This window comes from Callorhinus ursinus, unplaced genomic scaffold (assembly GCF_003265705.2).
Source record: "Callorhinus ursinus isolate GAN/ISIS: 27379988/994484 unplaced genomic scaffold, GSC_fseal_2.0 scaffold5, whole genome shotgun sequence".
NCBI lineage: Eukaryota > Metazoa > Chordata > Mammalia > Carnivora > Otariidae > Callorhinus > Callorhinus ursinus.
The window spans coordinates 57,431,985-57,456,390 of NW_027397067.1; the positions used below are offsets into that span (position 1 = coordinate 57,431,985).

Sequence of the window (24,406 nt, forward strand, 5' to 3'; positions counted from 1 at the left end):
TGTCCCTCAAAGTGACACTTCTAGAAAGAACTCTCTGCACACACTGTCTTCATTTCCCCATCTAACCTTTCCTTTTTAACTCTTTCCCTAGAGGTTTCCATGCAATCTACTTTACTTAAATGGCTCTAAAGGTGGCCAAGACTCTAGCACTTCATAGTCCTTTACCCTGGAACACTTTCTCTGAAATATCTGCATCGCTCTCTCCCTCATTTTCCCTACCGCACCTTTTCCGTGTAAGGGCTACCCTGACCACTATGTTTAAAATTTTATCTCTTCCCTGCATTGTCTACCAGCTTTCCCTGCTTTACTTTCCTTCATAAACTTATAACCACATAGTATATTTTATATTTCACTTTATTTATCTGTCATAATAAGTTTCATTCACAAATCCTATCATGTCCTAACAGTTCCTTGCAAAAAGAAGTCAATAAACTGAACTCTGAGCTTGCCAAATTCCTTTCTTATCCTTATATTATCCACTCCTTAGGAGCATCCTCTCGTGACATACAATTTATCATGTCTCTTTTGACAAGCACTTCATGGGATCCTATCATTCCACATTCTCTAGGTTTCCACCTGCTCCATTAGTCTGTAATTTGTAATGCAATTTGCTGGCTCCTTCTCCCATTGTAAAATACTTGGGACCAGGGCCCTGAGACTTAGTCATGGGCCACCTTCTTTACTGAGTAACCCCAGTGATCTCATCAAGTCCTCAGGCTTTAAAAATCATCCATATTCTGTTGTGTCCCAAGTCTATAACTGCGATCCTAATTTTTCCCTTGAACTTCAGACTTGTGTAAAATTCTGATGTGAACTATATGTTAAAATCATTTCTCTATGTCCTAGTTACTACAAAAACAGATTAAAAAATGAGAAGAACATAATATTTATCTTTAAAGTTGCAAGTGCAGAGCAAGACTTGATACAATAGGTGGCATTTGTAATTACCTATATAAAAAGGCTATAAACGGGATACGTATCCTTCTTGGAGGAAGCACAGTTTATTAAGTTGTTGTCCCTCTACTCTCACCTCCCTATGGGACAGGGAAGGCATTTGTCCTTGTTATTTCCAGAGGTGGGGGCCCTGAAAGAATTGCTCCTGCAGTCGGAACAGGAGGTTTATAAACACCAGGCAAAACCTGGCAACACAGATGAGGCCTTTCGGGAAGCTGACGGAAAGAAGGGTGATAGTTGGGTGGAGAGGCTATAAAGAGAGGGAAAGGAAACACCAAAAGGGACTAATGAGATACCTGAGAATCTGAAGAAATATGATGGAGTATTGTCCCAGGAGGGCTTTCTTGGGCCATTAAGAGGGAAAATATCTCTGAATGTTACAAGATTCATACCTCTTATGGAGTATCAGGGAGGATGCCTCACCTGATGATCTGCCATTTCTTAAATACAGAGCAGAGGAAAGGGTGTTGGGAGCGCACACTGCCTACACTAAGAACACCCAAACAGCAGAAGTTGTCAATGTAGCACACCCACATAGTATGAATCCATGGGCAGACATCAAAAACTACTGAATGCCATTGTCAGGAGGAAAATCCTCCACGACAGGAGAAACTCAGGCAGCATGCTGGACACCACATAGCAGTACACCAAAGCAAAGACTAAAACAGGTTTCTTATTGTCCATGCCTAAGTACTGCCTGTTTTCCAATGCTACCCAAGGTATCCAAGTTATCTTCTCGACATCTCCACTTGAGGTCAAATAAGCATCTCAAACTCAATATATCTAAATTAGAACTTTAGCATCCCTTCTACAAGTATGTTATTCCTCTATTCTTCAATACATCGCATCAAATGGCACCATCACTCACCAAGTTGCTCAAACATTTAAGAGTCACTTAAATCCCGATTGAATTCTCTATTGTCCTCACTCCCCCCAGAAGCCCAATCCAGTTGTAAATCTTCTGCTTCTAAAATACATCTTGATTTTTTTTCTTCATTTTTGCTCTAATTATACTAGCTAGGTCCCCATGGTCTCCCCTAGACCCTTGAATACCCTCTTCTACTTCTACTGAATACTCCTACAAATTGTTCTTTACTCAGTACCCAGACCATTCTTTTTCCAAACTACATGTCACTACCATGCTTAGCTTCTCATTAAATTTGAAATTAATTTGGACTCCTCGCCCATGCCTTACAAAGCGTGGAAATTCTGGTCTCCATCTATTCTCCTCCCTCATCTCACATGAAGTAAATTTGCCATCACTAAACTTTAACCACATTGACATATCTTTCTCCTTAAACATGGGAAACTGCAACAGCAAGGCCTTGACACTTAACATTTGCTAATCTCAGAAAGCCACTCCTCTAGATGATCCTCTGGTTAGCTAACCTCATCTTTCATTAATCAGCCAAGGTTTATTTCTCATATGACTACACTGCATTATCTGATCCAAAATAGGTTCTCCCCACTCTGGCACATGATGCTATTTTAATATTCACATTTCTTTTTTCAGTTTTTGAAACTATTTCTTTTATTAGTAATTTCAGAAACTCTGTCCTTAGAATATCAGCTCCATGCAAGCAGAAACCTTGCCTATCTTGGGCACCAATCTATCTTAGAACTGCAGAATAATATAGAGTCCAATTTAAACAAACTTCTTAAAATTAGATTAAACAGAAATTTTAACATCAATTTCTGTTTAAAAGAGAAAATTTAGCTCTTCTACTTCAGTCAGAAAAAAAGAAAGTGTCTCCATCTGAGCATTCTGAGACACCAATGTGAGGCCCTTTAGTGGAAAAGTTAACAGAACGTGGATTTAGAACTCATTACTATTTATAAAATAATTTTGTCCGTTTGATTATCATGCATTATCACTCAAATTACAAAATAGAAAACACAATGAAGTAATCAATGAATAATTTCATTATAGTATTAAGAGAATTTTCAGTTATAAGTAATAGTAATAGAAATAAAAGAAAACATTTCCATATGACAACTCCAGAATTTCACAACTAAATTGGAAAGTTTTTTTTTTAAGATTTTATTATTATTATTTTTTAAGATATTCATTTGAGAGAGAGAGCATAAAGAGGAGAGAGAGGCAGAGGGAGAGGGAGAAGCAAACTCCCCGCTGATTTGGGAGCCCAATGTGGGGCTCCAACCCAGGACCCAGAGATCATGACCTGAGCCAAAGGCAGATGCTTAACCATCTGAGCCACCCAAGTGCCCTGGAAAGTTTTTTCTTTCTTTGATTCTATCCTCTTTCTTATATAGTTATTGGCTTAGAAGCAACTACTTTTAGGTGCAATGGAAAAAATAATTCTGTGTTCCAAAATTGTATACATAGAATATGGAAAACAAATTTTTAATAATAAAACAATGCTCATCTTACTTGATGGCTGAAGTAATGAACTAGATATTAATACACACTTAACACATCTTAAATAAAAAACTAAATAGAGTCTCCTCTAACATTTTGTTGTTCCTATTATGGAATCACTAAGGAAAAATATCAACCATTTTTACCTAGTAAGCAGATTGTTTTAATGCTCTGAAAGGGATTTATTTAAATGGAACTAATTGTTCTTGATAAAGGGAACATTTTTATTGATATGGAAATGTTTTAATTAAAACATTGAAATTCCATAGAAAATTCATATTATTGGGTACACAACCTTCTTTTAAATACATTTCATTACTTTTTACCAAGAAAACTAGAAAACCATTATCTAATTTTCTTTGGTTTTATTGTTGCTTTTAACCAGTAAACTATTTTCCTCTGAATATTAGCCAGTTTGGAACATTGACTATTATGGGTTCCATTAGAATATGGCCTGAGCTTTAAATACTTCCAGCTAAAAGTTTAGTGAAATAGTTATACTTTACATAAAATTCAAATGTTTGTAAAACATTTTGTATAAAGTATGAACATTTTCATCAATCTATGACAGCTTTGTTTTGTTTTGTTTTCCTTTCCAACCAACAAGGGAAAAAAATCAACCTCTAATCCAGGACAGCACAGAGGAATGCTAGAAGTAAAGTCCTTGAGTTAAGTTCAGTTTGTCTAACACTGATATGTGATCTGGAATATGTCAACTCATCTGTTTTCATTACAATCCCTATGTGAAAAACATGCATAAGTAGCATGATATACTTAAAGATGCTAAGTAGATAAAAAAATTAACATGGAAATATGTTTATTTCAATTTTATAGTCAAATGTTCCCTTAGGTACTGTTTCTACTTTAATTAAAACTCTTTCATAAATCTAAAGAAGATTCCCTAGTGATACCTATAACCCAACATCATCTTATGGTTTTACTTATTTCAAAATGCTGAAAGAGCCAAAACTATACTTTTGCCTTATGGTTGATTTTTCATTTAAAAACTCAATGACACTGGGGCACCTGGGTGGCTTAGTTGGTTAAGTGTCCGAATTTTGATTTTGTCTCAGAGCATGATCTTGGGGTCTTGAGATGGAGCCCCACATCAGGCTCCATGCTCAACAGGGAGTCTGCTTAAGATTCTCTCTCTCCCTCTTCCTCTGCACCTCTCCTCCCACATGTGCTCCCTCCTCAAATAAATCTTTCTTTTTTTTTTTTTTAAGATTTTATTTATTTATTTGACAGAGACAGTGAGAGCAGGAACACAAGCAGGGGGAGTGGGAGAGGGAGAAGCAGGCCTCCCGCAGAGCAGGGAGCCCAATGTGGGACTTGATCCCAGGACCCTGAGACCATGACCTGAGCCAAAGGCAGACACTTAACGACTGAGCCACCCAGGCACCCACAAATAAATCTTTCTTAAAAAATTAAAAATAAAAATCCAATGCCACCTACTAAAAAAAATTGCATGATCAAATAAAGCACAAATAAAACATACTGGAGATAATATAGACTTCAATAAATGATTAGTAAGTATTTTGGATTAACGACTAACAAATCACATTAAAGTACAGCAAAAGGGAGTAGTTCTATACCATCTAGAAGTTAGCAAATTTATTCAAGAAATTACAAGGCAACATTATGTTTTAAAATACACACCACAAATTCTACCATGACTCTCCAAAGGCATTCGTAATAGTTAAAAATCTAAACAGTTTATGCAGAAGAATTAAACTGGACCATTTCCTTACACCACACACAAAAATAGACTCAGAATGGTTGAAAGACCTATATGTGAGACAGGAGTCCATCAAAACCCTAAAGGAGAACACAGGCAGCAACCTCTTCAACCTCAGCCGCAGCAACTTCTTCCTAGAAACATCGCCAAAGGCAAGGGAAGCAAGGGCAAAAATGAACTATTGGGATTTCGTCAAGATGAAAACCCTTTGCACAGCAAAAGAAACAGTCAACAAAACCAAAAGACAACCAACAGAATGGGAGAAAATATTTGCAAATGACATATCAGATAAAGGGCTAGTATCCAAAACCTATAAAGAACTTATCAAATTCAACACCCAAAGAACAAATAATCCAATCAAGAAATGGGCAGAAGACATGAACAGACATTTTTCCAAAAAAGACATCCAAATGGCCAACAGACACATGAAAAAGTGCTCAACATCACTTGGCATCAGGGAAATCCAAACCAAAACCTCAATGAGATATCACCTCACACCCGTCAGAATGGCTAAAATTAACAAGCCAGGAAAGGACAGATGTTGCTGGGGATGTGGAGAAAGGGGAACCCTCCTACACTGTTGGTGGAAATGCAAGCTGGTGCAACCACTCTGGCAAACAGTATGGAGGTTCCTCAAACAGTTGAAAATAGAGCTACCATAGGATCCAGCAATTGCACTCCTGGGTATTTACCCCAAAGATACAAATGTAGGGATCCGAAGGGGTACGTGCACCCCAATGTTTATAGCAGCAATGTCCACAAAAGCCAAACTGGAAAGAGCCAAGATGTTCATCAACAGATGAATGGATAAAGAAGAAGCAGTATATATACACAATGGAATATTATGCAGCCATCAAAAGGAATGAGAGCTTGCCATTTGCAACGATGTGAATGGAACTGGAGGGTGTTATGCTGAGTGAAATAAGTCAATCAGAGAAAGACAAGTATCATATGACCTCACTGATATGAGGAATTCTTAATCTCGGGAAACAAACTGAGGGTTGCTGGAGTGGTGGGGGTGTGGGAGGGATGGGGTGGCTGGGTGATAGACATTGGGAAGGGTATTTGCTACGGTGAGCACTATGAATTGTGCAAGTCTGTTGAATCACAGATCTGTACCTCTGTAACAAATAATGCAATATATGTTAAAAAAAAAAAAAGAAAATAGCAGGAGGGGAAGAATGAAGGGGGGGAAATTGGAGGGGGAGACAAACCATGAGAGACGATGGACTCTGAAAAACAAACTGAGGGTTCTAGAGGGGAGGGGCGTGGGGGGATGGGTTAGCCTGGTGATGAGTACTAAAGAGGGCACATTCTGCGTGGAGCACTGGGTGTTATACACAGACAATGAATCATGGAACACTACATCAAAAACTAATGATATAATGTATAGTGATTAACATAACAATAAAAAATAAAGAAAAAAAGAAATTGACAGTAAATATATATATATAGAGAGAGGTTCATCTCTCTAGGCAGCTCAAAGCAATTTGGATGATTTTATTTTGTATTAGACTATATGACCCAAAACTTACATTCCCATCGCTGCATGAAACAAAAGCCTATTAGACTTGTGTTTTGAGACACAAATCTAGCACCCGGCCAATGGAAAAAGAAGGAAAGATTGTCTCTAAATTGGCCGTCATTTGGGCCTATCCAATCACAGTGCCCGGTAACAGCTAGCGGCCCTTCGATACTGCGTGCTACTTCCATAGTCCCCAGCCTAACATTTCCCCTCCTATATTGTACATACTGCCTTTGATGCAGGACAAGAAATGCCACCTTATAAATCAGATACAATTTTCCATGCTATTATTTTCACTAACTCCTGATTCACCTAAAAGGAAACTACTGCCTAAAATTGTGTTTTTTGCTTTGTATTGTACTTGTCTCTTGATAAATTCTAAAATAGCTATTTGCTAAAATGCTAAAGAGATTCTGAGGTTACAGCTGTGTGGAAGATGTAGTTTATCACTTCTTAACTAACTTGAGTTTTAAAACCATGAATCACTTTGTAAACATCAGGTATTCTTAAGAAAGTCTGGGAATAAAAAAGAAAGGAAGACAGGGATTTAGACATGGGCTGCCATCTTTGCTTTTTTGGAGTTTTCACTGGAAATATTCGGGTTGGAAAAGAAGCTCCCAGAAATTTTGTTTGAATTCCAGGTGAAAGCAGAAGACAATTCTAGGAAGCGGCTAGAGACTCAGAAGAAGATAGTCAAGTGCAACACTTTTTTCTTCTTTTAATAAGTTACACAAGTTAATTAAGGGCAATTAACCTAACAGTAGGTTCTGAGGCCTGCGGGGCTTTGTTTTTATGCCAAGGTTTATGTGGGACTCTGAGAGCTGCAAGTTCTTGGAACAGAATACCATAAACCTGATCTTACCTAATTGGTGACAAAATACAATTAACTATGGAAACAAAAATAGTAGTACTTTTCCCTTCTGTTTATCTTTGCCTTTAAAATACGATATTCATGTATTTCATAGGAAGTACTACATATTATTTAAAAAAATGTCATTCAGTTATATTTATCTTCCAAAAAAATTGCTAAGGAAGACTGCAGAAACTGCAGTTAGCTCCGTGAAACACACCCCCTTTTCTTCTCTTTAATGAGGCCACAGCTCTGTTATCCCTTTGCATCTCCATGGCTGTTTCTCCTTTGTTCTTTATGATCCCATATTTCCCCGTTCTCTAGTGTTGTTTGGAATCATCACTGTGTTTTTGAAGGTAGACTTTCTGTGAAAAACTGTAGCTACTTCAAAAGTCTCTGCATCTGCTTTATGTAGAGAATGAGGTTTAGTGTCAAACCAACTGTTTTCTTGTGTTGCAGGAATCATCATCCACATGGACAGTAAAGTCATCCAAGGTATTTATTTGAATCATAATGCAGAGAAAATTTGTGAGTTGGAAAGTTAAGTCCTAAGTGAGGTTCTAGGAGCATGACCTAGATACTGCATTAGAAGAGGAAAGAAAATAGGCAGCTGATAGAAAAACAACAACAACAACAACAACAACATTGATATTTTCCTGTATTTTGGAATTGATAGGGAAAAATAGATGTAATTACCTGCACATATTTCAAATGGACTTTTGTCAAGTTTTGATTTTAACAGCTGGTTTAGTTCTATCTATATTTGTGATATCTGATTGCTACAGATTTGGAATTTATACAGCTAAAGTTATGTTCATGTTCTACAGTAGAGACACTTTTTATTCAATAGTATTGGGACCCATAAATAAGTTAATTAAAAATTTAAAGCAGGGTATCAAACATTCTGTAAAAGGATAAATAAATTATGTAAATGCTTTATCTTAAGATATGTAGATACATATTCATTCACCAATATACTGATATAAACCCAATAATTTTTCTTTGGATGTCTAAGAAGTGCCTTTGCAATTAATTCCTTATGTCTTTTATATTCATGATGCCTAATTTCTTACAATTCCAATTTCTTTAAAGTTGAATAAGAATTAAAGAAACCTATTAATCTCAGTTTTTAAATTCTTCTATTTTTCTATTATTATTTCTACTACTTTTAATTATTTTCTATTGTTGTCTTCCCATATTTAAAGATGTCTCTTTTTTTTTTAAAGATTTTATTTATTTATTTGAGAGAGAGAGAATGAGAGATAGAGAGCATGAGAGGGAAGAGGGTCAGAGGGAGAAGCAGACTCCCTGCTCAGCAGGGAGCCCGATGTGGGACTCGATCCCCAGACTCCAGGATCATGACCTGAGCCGAAGGCAGTCGCTTAACCAACTGAGCCACCCAGGCGCCCAAAGATGTCTTATCCATACCTAATTTATAGGAATTTTTAGTGATTTATCCTTATCAAGTTTTCCCAAATCACTCAAATGATTTTCATACAATCAACTTTCATTGTTTATTCATTGATATTTGATCAACTTACATATATACTTATTCAAACTAATTCCCTAACCTACGGCCTGGGAATTTGTTTTACAAGGCTATATTTACACCATCACTGAATTCTTCTGAAACTACACAAAAGTATTTTCTGCTTGTTGGTGTGGCTTATATGTATGTATGTATGAAAAGCGTTATAACTTATTATGGGTTTAGTGATTTCTTATTGTCATTTTCTTAAAGTCCAACTTATAAGAACTAATTTCAATAATAATTTTGACTGTTTACATTACCATTTTTTCCTTTTTCAGAAGGAATTCAAATATTTCAGTCATTTGAAGTTTTCCTTTATTTTAGCTTGTAAGGAATCTGACTAGAAAAATAAAAGGCAAAAGAAAACAAAACTACACACCCTATAGTGATAAAATGAGATAGAAATCAAATTTCCTGATAGTCTTTAAATTTGCACTGTAACAGTAGGACATTTCTGCCTTCTTCTACCATATTTCCTAACCAACCAATAGTAAGGCATTGCTGTGAGGCAAAAGTTATTTATTCAAGCATTTCCTCACTGCATGGATATTCGTTTGGAAACTATACTGATTTAAAATAGATATTACCAAAAAATTAAAATAAAATAAATTATATTTTATATTAAAAACAGCATTCTCAATGTTTAATATATAATTTGTTTACTGAATTATCAGATTTATATTTAATTTGTTGATGAAACCGCATCTCAATCCATGTCAGACTTACTACCTATACACTTGGTTTCCTTTGAAAATTAAAACCCTGACCTAGAAAACAAGCACACTGTTCAGGGATACCATCTTGTAAGTTTAGTTGTTAGCCACCTCCTGTTCTCAATAAATCAGTCTGCAAACTACTGATCCATGTCACAGCATTTTCGCCTATTTGTTGGAAACAATTGCCTACAAACCAATCATTTTTCCACTGAGTTTGTTCAGGTGAAGACATCCTACTTCCTTTACATGTAATTTCTATTTATAGATTTTTTACAGCAAAGTGAATATCAGTAAATGTAATATTATAATAATTATGAATTGAAAATGATCTATTACTAGGCTGTTAAGTACTGTTACATTTTATAATATATTAAGAGAGTTGTTTAAAATTCATTGCTTAAACCGTATTATTCCTTATAGCTACAATGACAGAGGCCTATTACAATCAGTATATTGTAAAATAATTTCAATAGTTTTACATTATATCATTTGCTTTGTCCTTATTCTCAAACATTATTAACTAGCTTAGGTAATTAGTTAACCTTAAGTAGTCCATGAATTGGTGGATTAAATTAAAAATAATTTATGAATACAATTATTATCAATCAATAAGTCCCCATTTTGTCCATTTTGCTAAAAAATACATATAAATTTAGCTTTGTGTTCCTTTTCTACTCTGTTGAATGTTTTGTCTATTTAACATGTTTCCAGAGCAAGCTACTCATGAAGAAATATGACTAATAAACAAGTTACAGCAAACATGGAATTCTTTAAAACGACATGCTTCTTTAAAATTGATTTTTAAGTTCCACCTCACTCTCTCAAGGCATCTGACACTTTTATCAGTAATACAGTGGGAAGGATGCCTGGGTGGCTCAGTCAGTTTAGCATCTGCTTTCAGCTCAGGTCATGTTCCCAGGGTCCTGGGGTGGAGTCTCTCATCAGGCTCCCTGCTCAGCTGGCAGCCTGCTTCCCCCTCTGCCTGCCACTCCCCCCTGCTTGTGCCGTCTCTCTGACAAATAAATAAAATCTTTAAAAAAATAATACAATGGGATAAAACTGACCCATTAAGGAAATGAGTATAAGGTAATTAATAGACGAACAAGATAAACCATCCAGTCTTGAGTTGGAGCCTCCTGGTACCGGCTTGTAAGAACTAATTCTGCACGTCTTCATAACTCATGTTCAATGACAGCATATTAGTAGCTTGGTTTGCCATGGAATTGAAATATGTCACATTTAGGACTTTTTTTCCCCCTTTCTTTTGGAAGAGGGAGTTCAGCAGCACATCACTGAAAACATCTACTAGAAAATATTCTGGATCTATTGCATTATACAGACAAAATTATGTACCACAGTGTGGAGCCACCACAAATTTAGCTTGGATATATTTTTTTTTAAAGATTTGTCCATTTATTTTAGAGAGAGAGAGCATGAGCAGGGGAGTGGGGGAAGGGCAGAGGGAGAGAGAGAATCCCAAGCAGACTCCCCATAGAGTGCAGAGCCCCACAGAGGGCTGGATCCCACAACCCTGAGATCACACCTGGGCTGAAATCAAGAGTTGGACGCACAACCGAATGGCCACACAGGCGCCTTTTGGATATTGTTTAAAGCAATACCACTTGATATTTTCAATTAAGCACCCCTAGAATGAGTATTTTTAAGTTATGTGATTTCCTGGTATATTCTACATAATAAATTAGTGGAAAATATACAATTATGTAATTAGTTCATATTGTTGGTGATCTAGAGTTTTTGGATATAAGTTAATTAGGTATTAGTTAAATATATACCAAACACAGTAGTTTGGGCTTGCTTAGATTTTACCAGGCTACTTTCTTTGGCAATAAAAAAGTATTTAAATATATTGTTTCTTAGGTCACCCTTAGTTTATGATAATAAAACCATAAAATTAGTCTAGAGAAGCTGTCTCTTGCCATTTTAAGTTCCGAGCATATCAAAAACTTGTTTCAGATACCCAAAGTCCAAATAAAAGACAAGGGATGGAGAGGGGCATAAAAGCCTGTCTTTCCTTGTCTGATCTTTATACTACATTTCTTCACACCGTCTCTTATGATGTCCCTGGGGCTCAGATTATATTACAGCATGAGTAGCTGAGGTTCTGAATTAAGTTCACAAGACTCAGAATCCATAGTCTCCATATCATGTGTGGAATACACATGATTTATTAGTATTGATATATATTACATAGTCATATATTTTATAATACACTAACATATTATGGTTATATTTTATATTATGTACTACATATACTGTTATATAACATATATTAGATATATGTATACATACATATACACTTTATAAATGAACAAATAAGCAACTAAACATATATTGGAAATTAAGTTTTTTTTCCTGATAGGTATGCAAGTTTAAAAGTATGGAGGTCTTGGTTCTGTTCCTCTCTCAAGGTCAAAGACCCAGGAAAACAGTAGATCATCTTGTTCTATATATTATGTTACAGAGTAGATTAATGATCAGTGGTAGAATAGCCAAGTCCAAATTTTACCTTTTTATTTTACAGTATTTTGGGATAAAAGATCAGGACTTGTAATGTATTACAGAAGAATAACACTCATTTTTCACAATGTGATATAGGGGTGAGGACCAGATTTCAAATCTCAGATCTGGAAATTAGTAGGAGGATAATTTGGACAAAATAATTAACATTTTAAACTTCAGGGTCCTCATCAATAAATTGTAGAGAAATGTCAAGTTTGTTGTGAGGGTTTTCAAGTTTTTAGTGTAGATATTAGAGGAAAAAAACAGTGTTTTTAAGTTTTAGGTCTAGACCGTATCTATAGTTCATTGTGGAGGAATAGAAAGTAGGGGGATAGGTAGAGAACTCAGATAAAAACTAAAAATAAATAAAAAGAAAAGAAAAGGAATAGATGAAATTGACTATTTAGAAAGTGAAGACACTAAAGGTATGTTTGGTCATCAGGAACAGAAAATTTTAATGAGAGTAATAGAATTCTTTTCTGTGGCATTTTTTTAACCTCACCCTTTCAAGTCAACTGTGCTTTGGATTCAAGCTTTCACTAAATCAGAGAAGAATCTACAGTATACCTTGTTTGGGCTTACAAGTATAAGTATACTTTCCTAGTATAAACCTGAAAAAACAAGCTTCGCAAGTATCAATCACTATACCACATGTGATGATAAATCAGACTCTGTCCTCATTCCTGATTCTAACATACAAGACCAATTTGTAGTTTAAGAAAAGGATATGTTGGCAAGGATCATCTAAAGTTATGAACTATCTCTAGACAAAGTAGAGCTGTTGGTTCAAATTCTCAAACAGGTGAGAACTAAGAAAAATGCTGCCTTGTAATGTTGATATACTATCCCATAGTAATAAGTTAGGTGTAGGGTTGGGATGATGCCTGAATTTGGGTTAGTCAGTATTTTTCTTAAAGATTTTATTTATTTATTTATTTATTTATTTATTTATTTATTTATTTATTATTTATTTGCGAGTAAGAGTGCGTGCACAAGCAGGGGGAGTGGCAGAGGGAGAGGGAGAAGCAGGCTCCCCACTGAGCAGGGGGCCTGATGCTGAGCTCAAGCCCAGGACCCTGGGATCATGACCTGAACCTAAGGCAGACGTTTACCTGACTGAGCCACCCAGGCGCCCCTGGGTTAATCAGTATTAAGGACTGACTCCTGAAGGACCATTTTTTAGGTCTCCTAGTAATCTAAGATTGGTATTTGCTTCCTCTTAAAATGGCAAGCAAAGAAAAAGAACTTCAACATTGGTTATCTTCTTGTGCTCCAAGAGTTTACCTGGGGAAACAAGGTTATAGAAAAATGGTCAAGTGGAAATGTTTAGTTTCCTGTAACCCTCACACTCTACCAGGACCTTGATTTTCCAGTAATGGTCCACTCTGAAAGGAAGTCACTATCCCTACTCTAAAATGGGATTGTAAAATTCTAGTACATTACTATATCTGCTTAACTCAATTTTGTCTGTCAGTGCAGGGTCAGCAAAGCAGAAGGATGTCCCCTTGCAATCATGAAGCTAATGAAGATGTTCCAAAGTGAATAAGAGGCACACGCCCTAGGTACTGAGTTACTTAGCTTTTTAGTTTTCACTTAAAAGATGTAGAAAATCCTTCGACCATTCCATTTCTTCAGATGAGGGAAAACTTAAAGAGATTAACTAAACTGTTTGTGGACATACGGCTGATAATTGGTATAAATAGGGCTTGAATCTAGCCTGCTAGTTTCCAACACTCTAGCACTGAAAACATCTATGGCTTTCTCAGAAATATTGATCAGGAGGTTGAACACTGCCTTAGTCCTCTTCAAAGTCTATTGGGCTTTTTCTTCTATAATGTGACATCTTATTGGCACAGATTGTCCTAAATTCAGGAGGTGTTTAATCAAAGTCTATGGATTTTATTTTTGTTGTTGTAGAAAGCACATTTATTTACATTTTGAACTCTTCAGTATACAGAAATAATTCATGTAAATCACTCCCCATGTGGTCAGAGGTTGTGTCTTCTTTTACTAAACATTGCTAGCATGTAGGCGAGCATGTGTGTGTGTGTGTGTGTGTGTGTGTGTGTGTGTGTAAGTATACTTAATTTAAAATATTGATATTAGTCAAAATAGGCTATTTGAAGGCATTCTGTTTGAGCAGAAACCTAGTCAAACTTTAATCATGAACTTTTCAATAAATAGCTCATTAGGAAACGGGTAATAGGTGAAATAAGCCAACAAGTAATATGGGTCTCTGTGCTCTTGAAAAGAATTTCATTCTGTGACTCTATCAAATATCCCAGTAATTTTTGAAGATCTAACACTAGAATTTTTGGAAAATCTTGAAGAAGCTTGAGAAATTACTATACCAGGGTGAGGCCTATCCACATATTATAGCCATTATGGAAAGGAAAATTAAAAAAAGAGCAAAAGTATACTGAATATTAAGCGGATAAATAAAGCAATTGTAGGAATAATAATAAACAGATAAAACCAATGTCAAGCACTAAAAGAAATAAGAGTTAAATGAATAAATACTTTGAAATTTAGATTTTAAATGAAGATAAAACTCCAAAATAAAATCAGTAAAATATTAACTACATGAAGTCTAATCATGAGAAAAATAAATTTTTATCTTAGGTACCTCTATATATAGTTATGTATTTATCTATATATCATCTATCCATCTATCTATCTATCATCTTTCTATCTATATATAACTGTGTGCTCACACACACACACATACACCCATACACCTATTTATATATATGGAATATTTTCTCAAATTCAGCCAAGTTATTTTTCCTCCCTTTGTAATATTTCTTAGCTCTTTAGGGATAATGTTTAATCTTTTTAATGTAACTGACTTAAACATATTTAAAGATAGTTACCAAGTCAATATTTCTTTTATATTTTTCTAAATGTTTAACCACTTTCAGATTTGTTCATTTGGTCTCTTCTCACTAATTTTTTCTTCCTATTTATTTCATTTCTGCTGTCTCTGGAAATGTGGAAAACAAAGCTAGAGATAATTATTCTGATCCCATTTTCTCAATTTTACATTAAGATTAAAAATAATTTTTCTATTTATCATCTTATCCAATTTACAGTTCATTTGTTGCTAGAGTGTTTTCCCAGTGTATTGTTCCTCCTTGGTATATGTAAGCCAACTCTCAGCCACTCCCATCCCCATCTGTGAAGCTTTTCCTATAGAGAGTCTTTTCATTTTCTTTTTTGTTTTTAAATATTTTATTTATTTATTTGACAGAGAGAGACACAGCGAGAGAGGGAACACAAGCAGGGGGAGTGGGAGAGGGAGAAGCAGGCTCCCCGCCGAGCAGGGAGCCCAATGTGGGGCTTGATCCCAGGACCCTGGGATTGTGACCTGAGCCGAAGGCAGACGCTTAACGACTGAGCCACCCAGGCGCCCCTCATTTTCTGAGACATTAGTAGGACTTTTAAATGATAAATTCTTTTTTCACCATGCAAGAATGTTAGTCCTTTATTCCATTCATCTGTGTTGGTGTGTTGTCAAATAACTATTTCAAGCACTTTTATTTTCACTTAATTGACCAAGGTGTGTGTGTGTATATGTAAATCTATGCATATATATTTACATATACAAATATATATGTACACACACACACTCCATATCAGACAGTATATAGAGTTTTTAAAGGCAAAAAATATTTATTAAACAAGTAGCATGCCAAAAGATTACTAAGCCAAGAACTGCAAATATGTAAACTGCTCTCAAAATATTCATTTATTGATAAATTGATACACATTATTCATTAATAAGTCCTCCCGTGTTCCTGGTTCTTCTTCCTGTCAACTATAGCAATAGTCAGTGTGAGATTATGGTGTTAGTATCACCAAAAACAATAATTACATTACTTTAGGCAAAAGAACAACCCCAAACATAAGGTTGCCATACTGAAGACACAATAGTGGAGAATTGATTAAATTGCAGAAGAGAGATTTAAGAAGGACCCAGTCTTTAAAGTTGGTGAAGTGCTGAAATTTATACAGTTTAGAGCCTTGAAACACATAAAATATATCCTAACTGGATACGTTATTAGCACAGTTCCAGGCAAAAGGGACAGTGAAATATTTCTAAATTAACACAAAATCCCAGAGCAGGAAGAAGTGCTCAGAAGTCATCTGATTTATTTTGATGCTTTTCTAATATATTATAAAATATTACTTACACGTTTCTTTCTCTTCTACATTCAGCACCCAGGAAAAGAGTGGCTGTGTTAGTTGATATATGGAGTACTTATGGTTTAAAAGAGTTAATATATATGGCTTTTTAACTTGAAGATAATAAATGGCCTCAGTAAATCTCCCATAACACTATCCTAAAATCACCAGGGCAACATTCTTCTTCAGTGGTTTAAATAAGCCCTGGTGGTTTAAAACATAATTGCACTTCTTTGGACACCTAATTGACTACAAGGGACTGACTTAGGTACTTTGAATATAATTTCATTACTTTAATTATTGTTCAGAGAGGTGTTCCAAAGTTTTAAAACAAACTGTTCATGTGAAATCTCACTTCCAGGGGAAAAAAATTCTATCTAAAATAAGTTTTTTTTAAATAAAATTCTAACTTTACAGCAAATTAAGTAGAAAATTTGGGGTGACTTTTCAGTAATCTCTATTGAGAAGTCTTAGCTAATGAATATAACCCTTACTTTCAAACAATAAAAGGGAATTGGATAACTGAAAATAATGATAATCAAAGCTAAAATGCACTGAGCATTGAATGTAGGCCCACATTGAGCTCTTCTGTTTACAACTTCATATTCCCGTAAGGTAGGCATTAATATCATGTTCATTTTATGTATGTATGTTTGTATGTAGGTGTGTATATATTTATTTATTTATGAGAGAGAGAGAGAGAAAGCATGAGAGCAGGTGGTAGGGAGGGGTAGGCAGAAGGACAAGCAGACTCCACACCGAGGATGGAGCCCCAGACGGGGCTTGATCCCACAACCCATGAGATCATGACCTGGGTGGAAATGAAGAGTCCAAGCCCTAACCAACTGAGCCACACAGGCTTCCGATTATCATGGTCATCTTAGAGATGAGACTAGTAACCTATGAAAAATTTAAGTCCAATGCCACACAGTTAGAAGGTGGTACACCTGGGATTCAAAGTAAGATCTGTTGTTCCAGTGGTTTTGATCATCACAGTAATCATAAAATCAAGACCAAAATGTTGGTAATTGCAATAGCAACACCATTTCCTGCTTAGCAGGTGTGGCACACTCCACTAAACATGTTTATACATTACCTCGTCTAATCCACATAGCAACCTTCATCTCTCCATATTTTTACTTTGTCTATAGGAGGGGGCTCACTTCCCTTAACACTTTGTGTTAGTTTCTGAGAATGCCTTCACAAAGTACCACATACTAGATGATTTAAACAACAGAAATTTATTTTCTCACAGCTCTGTGGGCTAAAAGTCTGAGATCAAGGTGTTGGCAGCACTGGCTCCCTCAGAGGGACATGAGGAAGAATCTGTTCCATGCCTCTCCCCTAGCTTTCTGTAGTTTCCTGGCAATCTTTGATGGTCCTTGGCATGTAAAGGAATCACCCCATGTTCATATGGAATTCTGCCTGTGTGCATGTCTGTGCCCAAACTTCCCCTTTTTATAAGGACACTATCACATGGGATTAGAGTCTACCCTAATGACCTCATTTTAACTTGATCATCTGCAAAGAGCCTATTTCCAAATAAATTCACAGTGACAGGTCTTGGGGTTAGGACTTCAACACATACATTTGGAGGAAACACAATTCAACCCATAACACACGTCTTGCACTCCTTTCCACTTATCTTTAATTCTCCGGTACAAAAGAAATGCTGCTAATATGATTAGTGAGACCCAGAGCTCTTTATTGGGCCATTTCTCAACAAATGGCAGAGTAACTGACTTAAAGATCCAAAACCAGTGTTCACACACTTCCTATCTATTTCCAGGTGGTAAACACACCTAGGCCTTAGGACTGGGCCAGTATACCCTTGTGTGCCTGTTTAGAAAAGTCAATTGACATTCTTATCCACAGCAGCATTTTGTATTGCAGAAGTACAAGCTAAGAGTCATCTTAGACTCAGAACTGAGCCTCCTGTGCCAGAAAAGTTTCTTATTAAAGCTCAAAGCATCTGGATCTTTCCCAGTTGTTAAAAAGATAGCACAGTGCATTTTCTATTTGAGTATTAATGACTCTGCTATTAAAATGGCTTTGTGGCCGACAAATCCAGAGGTGAAAAAGTGTGAATGGAAAAATTCTAGCAAGAAAAACCCACTGTCTAACATTGACAGGTATGATGTGGGGTGTCACAATTAATGCTGTTTATTTAAGACAAGAGTAACTAAGGAGCTAAGCAAAGTCTCAAGCAAATAAGAACAAATAAACGACAGGAGGAGTAAACAAGACAAAGATTTTTTGGATCTATCTTAACTCCCTCCTTATCAAAAGGACCAAAATAAAGTAAATTATATTAAGTTCCCTAATTTGCTTCAAAGTGGGCTTTAATTTTGTACTTTAGAACAGGCTATTTTAAACTTGGCATACGCTCACAATGACACCTAGTACTTTAGAGTATAAATATATGCCTAATCTATTCCAGGGAAGTCCTCTCCTCTCACGGTGAAGGAAATAGCAGAGCATAGCAAACCTTTGGGTCTCACTGTCTGCAAGCTTGGAACACCATGCCCTTCTCCACTTCAGTGCCCACTCAGTTCTAGTGCTATCCTTGTCTGCTTCGTTTTATATTAGTACTATGGGGTTTAAACTAAAAATAACATTTTAAATTCCATAAATGTAAAGCAGTATTTATTTTGAGAGCTAATTTAAACTAATTACACATCTGTATTTTTTTTTTTTCTTGAATCTGCTAGGATTCTGTTTAGCTCTAGGGGACAAAAATCTGACTTACAGTGGACCTAATGAATAGGAATATATTGTTCTTATTCAGCAAGATGTCCAGAGGTGGGCAGTACAGGGCTGATATAATTGCTTAGGGTGCCATGGAGTTTTGCACTCACTGATGCTCCCTACTTTCCAGTAGTCCTGCCTTTCGTAAGCACAATGAAGACTGTATTGTCTTGCCCTTTTCCAGGAAGGCAGGGTCATGTGACTAGTTCTGACCAATGCATTAAGAGCACAAGTTTTGTGTCATTTTCAAACTAAGATAGTGAAGAGCCTCTTCATGACCTTCTTCATCTCTCTTCCTTTCCTGAATTAGAAGCTCTGCACTGTAATTGCACATATGAGAAAGCAAGAGACTAGATCCCTGAGTCACTGTTTAAAAGGCAGTTGCCCTGCAGAAGGACTGAAACTACAACTGACTTTGCTTGAGTGAGAAATAAGCCTTCGTTTATTAAGACACTGAGATGTCAGGGTGTAAATTTGTTTCACTCCTCAGCCTAGACCCTGACTGTTACATAATGTTGGCTTCGGTCATCATGTTTGCAGATAGCTGCCTCCCTTTTACGCATGGCCATCACATTCTGGGCAGAAAGGTAGTGGGGAAGTGGAGGGGAAAGAGCCAAAGGAAATCCTCCCTCAGCACGTTTTTTTCAAATTGCTCTCCAAAAGGCAAACTCCGTAACTTGTACATAAATGCCACTGGCCAAAATTCTTGGCTATTACAGTTGCCGGGGACTGTTGGAAGGTAAATACTCCACCATGATTAATAAAGTCCTTTGGATTTGACCTAAGTGTCTTGTGTCTTCTCTTGCATATTTGAAAACACATCAGCTAGGTTGTTAGCTGACAACTAGGATACAATTTCTGACCCCCCAAAGTTCTTGACGGTGTCATCCCTAGGAACGTTGCCTAATTTTACTTCCTACAGCACCCTATTTATAAACTTTGCTTTAAGATTTTGCTAAAATATACTCTCTGTGAAGTTTCCCTTGTATCAATGAGCCAGGCTTTTTCCCATATTGCTTCAGATACGCCTTATACATACCTTTAAGAACCTCTCGTGGACTATTTATAAATGTTTTCCTTGCCAGATTGTGATTTTCTTGCTAAATATTGTGTCCTTTTCACTGAATATCCTATATACTGTCTGGTATGTAGTAAACACTAGATGACCCTCTCTTAAAAAATAAATTTATTGTTATTATACTTTTTCCAAAATGTGAACTAAAGTGCACACATACACACAGAGAGACTATCTGGCCTTCTATTAGTCTATCATCACCAATCTCTTTTTTCTACATGAACCACACTTTAATCTCACTGTTTCTTCAAAACTGTAATGCATTATTAATTCCATCTCCTTAAGTTGCCTGTAATTATAATTGTCTTTCTAAAAAAGAAAAGGCAACAGCTGTACCTACTCTGAAAATGGATCCTGGGAGAATATAATTAAGTTATTTCAATTTGGAAACTGAATATTACCAAAAGCTATGGGATGTATAACCTTAAGGCAGACCTTTCCACCGGGTTTTTAATAGCATGTCATTTGCAGAAACCTAGATAACTAGAAAATTGGAATGTAATTTTTTTGCCTACTCCAATCAGAGGCTTAATAAATGGAATTATGTATCATATAATTGTATACTCTGTAGTCAGAACATCTGGTAGGCCATAGAGCTAAAGAAGCTAAGGCTATGTGTTTAATAATTGGTGATACTCCTTGTAGCTTTATTTACTTTGTTTTATAGCCATGGAGTGTCTTTATAATCCATGAATAATATCACCTGTGTTTCTTAAGCCACAAACTTACTCTGAAAAGAGACCAGTGTAAATTTCTAATTTCTCCAGAAAACTCTATTCCAAGGGCATAAATGATTTTGTACAGATTATTCCTTCATATATGAAAATAGAATTATTATATAATTGGTAATTACTTTAGGAGAATGAAAATAGCATTTAATGTTATATTTAAACAGTTCAATTATGTTAAAATAGTGTTCTCAAACATTTACTGCCTCTTATTTCTTATAAATTTATGGCTGAAATGATCAGTGTATGGCTAAGCAAATGCTGTAGTAGCAAGAATTGTCTCTAAGCAAAATTCAGTCTAAATGAAGTTTTATTTGATGAACATACCATTTAAATGTTAATAACACTTGGAAAATAGTGATGAGATTGTCAATAAAAAGTGCAGCCTGGCATTAAAAACATTTTTTAATAATCATCTAGAATAATCACTATTGATTTCATGCATCCATTATTGCCAATAATCAATTGCCTACCTCTGTATAAGTCTTTCCAAAGAAAGGGTCTTACAACCTATAAGCAATCACTTATCTTTTGGGGGGGAAAGCATTAATTATTTTAAATCACTTTTTACCTTGAGCCAAGTGTTCTCCCTTTATAATTTATAACTATTAACCTAGTTTTTCTATCCAAATAAGCTAAGCATACAACCTCCTGCCTTATCAATATTTTAAACATCTGAAATGATCTCATAAAACCATGCTAGATATTAAATATTTCATGCTGAAGATTACCATGGAATAGCTTCAATACACAAATATAATCAATAGTACCAGACCTACCAGAGGCTTGCATAATTCACTTCTCATCAACAGAGGAACAAAGTATTAAATATCTGAAAGAGCTTGACTGAAGATAAGGTAGTTATACAATTATGAAACAAAGTTTCTTTTGATTAAATCTCCAAAGGCATAAGAACTGAGAAATGTAAAGCCCAGAAAGAGTAAATCCTATGGCTAAGCTTAACCAACAATTTAGTGGTAGAGCTGGCACATGTTGTATATAAAAATGCTTCTTATTCTTAAAAATATTTTAGATGGTCTTTTTTAATATAACATTTAAAAGTAAAAGCTGAGCTCGTTTTATCTCGTATCTTCAGTTACAAAGGTATGTATAGTGGATTCCAAATGAAAGAACAATAATAGAGCCTTAAACTGTGGTTATAATAATGTGGCCAATGTTTTTTGTTTTATATGGGAAGGTCTGGGGAGACAATTTCCAATTATAATGTCACCATAAGCACAAAGACGTCAAAATTTTAATCATCTAATAATTAATCATTTATTTATTGAGATATGGTTTGAAAAAGCTATTGTAGTATTCTTAAAGTGGCAAAGTTATAAAGATGAAGATAGTTGCCAGATATTAGAGATGGGCCAGGAAGAGAGGTGGAAAGAGCTATAGAAGAGTAGTAGGACAGACTCTTTTGATGGAACTGTTCCATGTGTTGACTGTAGTAGTGGGCACATGAGTTTAAACATGTGATAAAATTACATAGAACTAAATGCAAAAGAAGAACACACACACAAGTGAAATGGTAATAAGTTAGATGGATTCTATCAAAATGAATTTTCTGGTTGTGATTCTGTACTATATAGTTACACAGAAAGTTAAGGAAATTGAGTGAAAGCCAAAGGAATTTCTATGTAATTTCTTACAACTAAATATGAATCTGCAATTATCTAAAAATTAAAAGGAAAACATTAAAGAACCTTCAGAAAGTGGACCAAATGCAAAAAAGAATAAAAATAAGCCCATAAACAAATTAAAAAAAAACCCTGTTATAGTAAAAGTATTAGGACAGCAAAACATATATAAAAAGCTGCAAGAGGCACTTCCAAATGATGAAGACTAACATTCAAGGCTTCAAATAAGAGAAGGGATATCAAAATAATATGGGTTTTTAGAGAAGAGGATTATTTCATGTGAGAGATGGTGTGAAAATGAAACATGAGTTGATTTGTACAGCATGTTTAAAGAAAATAAGTAGACTGCTTTGATGTTAGTCAAATGTACTCATAGTGGCGATTAAAATCTGAGAAGCAGAAAGGTATCCAGGTTACATAGGCTTCTGCATGTCAACCTGAGGAATTTGAAATTACTCCTGAAGGCAACAATGAGTCAAGGATTTTAGTTAAGATGAAAAAAACGTGAATTGCTCTAATATTGACAAGAAGGGACTAATAGAGTTTGAGCTAGTTAGAAAATGCCTCCAATACACAACAAAGACTAGAAATGATGGGGCGCTTGGGTGGCTCAGTCGTTAAGTGTCTGCCTTTGGCTCAGGTCATGATCCCAGGGTCCTGGGATCAAGCCCCACATTGGGCTCCCTGCTCAGCAGGAAGCCTGCTTCTCCCTCTCCCACTTCCCCTGCTTGTGTTCCCTCTCTCTCTGTGTCTCTCTCTGTCAAATAAATAGATAAAATCCTTAAAAAAAAAAAAAAAAGACTGGAAACAAGAAAGGCTGGTGTGACCTCACCAGGGGCACAAAGAAAGGGAGTGATATGGAAGAAATGGCAAAGAGTACAACTTGATGACTTAGGTACTAGGAGCGGATCATTAACACAAGTCAGAAATACTTGAGGCTGAAGTTGCTGCGGCTGAGGTCGAAGAGGTTTCTGCCTGTGTTCTCCTTTAGGATTTTGATGGACTCCTGTCTCACATTTAGGTCTTTCAACCATTTTGAGTCTATTTTTGTGTCATTTAAGAGTTATAGTATTTTTGACATAGAAGAGACCAGTGAGGATGCTTGTCCCCAGCACAAGATCATTGGTTTGGTTTCTGGGATGCCTAATTGGAGTTTCTAGAGTGAAATGTAGAAGCAAAATCTGGAACAAAAGTAAAGGGAGGAGTGTGAAGCTAGGAAAGTCATTTATTCACTCATCAAAAATAACTTTTTAGTCACATGGGTATAGTGTGAGCAGGAGAAGATGATCTTGGCCATGTCAGGGGTGAAACAAAAACTGCATTCAGTGCAAGAGCAGAACCATATTTACTCAGGGGTGCCACTTCACATAGAGTATGATGTGACAGGAGTCTCCTGGTGTTGTACATTATATCACCTGCACAGCTCTACTTGGTGGTTCTTGGGATTAGAGGATATACTCTTTTGCCCCCAGTGCTACACAGATCCCTTTAAGACAAACTGGAGATCGAAGTGAAAGATTAAGTATTTTCTTATGGTACCAATTCTCATAAACATCCACTGCCTGGTACACAGCTTCTGTTGTATACATAAATTCAGTAAGTTTAACATGAAATATGTTCCTTGTCCTAAAATATTCTTACATAAAAAAATTATAAGTTAACTGCATGAAAATCCAGCCTACCTTTCCTTAAAATACAGGAACATAAAACTTAAATTGTATCATAACTTCTTAAATTTTTATCCTTATCTTTAGTCACCTTGCTTTTGTATAAATTTGATGGGTGTAATAGCTTCATTTGTGGTTAATTTTTG

At 35.8% G+C, this 24,406-nt stretch overlaps 1 protein-coding gene and 1 long non-coding RNA gene across 7 annotated transcripts in view; one reads left to right on the forward strand and one right to left on the reverse strand.

Moving 5' to 3' along the window:
• LOC141372839 (uncharacterized) overlaps positions 1 to 7,943 on the forward strand; it is a 61,693-nt gene extending 53,750 nt beyond the window's left edge. For both annotated transcript variants that reach the window (XR_012378301.1, XR_012378302.1), the window contains one exon: positions 7,907 to 7,943. This is a non-coding gene — a long non-coding RNA (uncharacterized lncRNA). The remainder of the gene's footprint in view (positions 1 to 7,906) is intronic.
• Positions 1 to 24,406, reverse strand: part of CSMD3 (CUB and Sushi multiple domains 3) — a 1,170,304-nt gene that overhangs the window by 799,260 nt on the left and 346,638 nt on the right. The gene's annotated exons all lie outside the window — the stretch shown is intronic.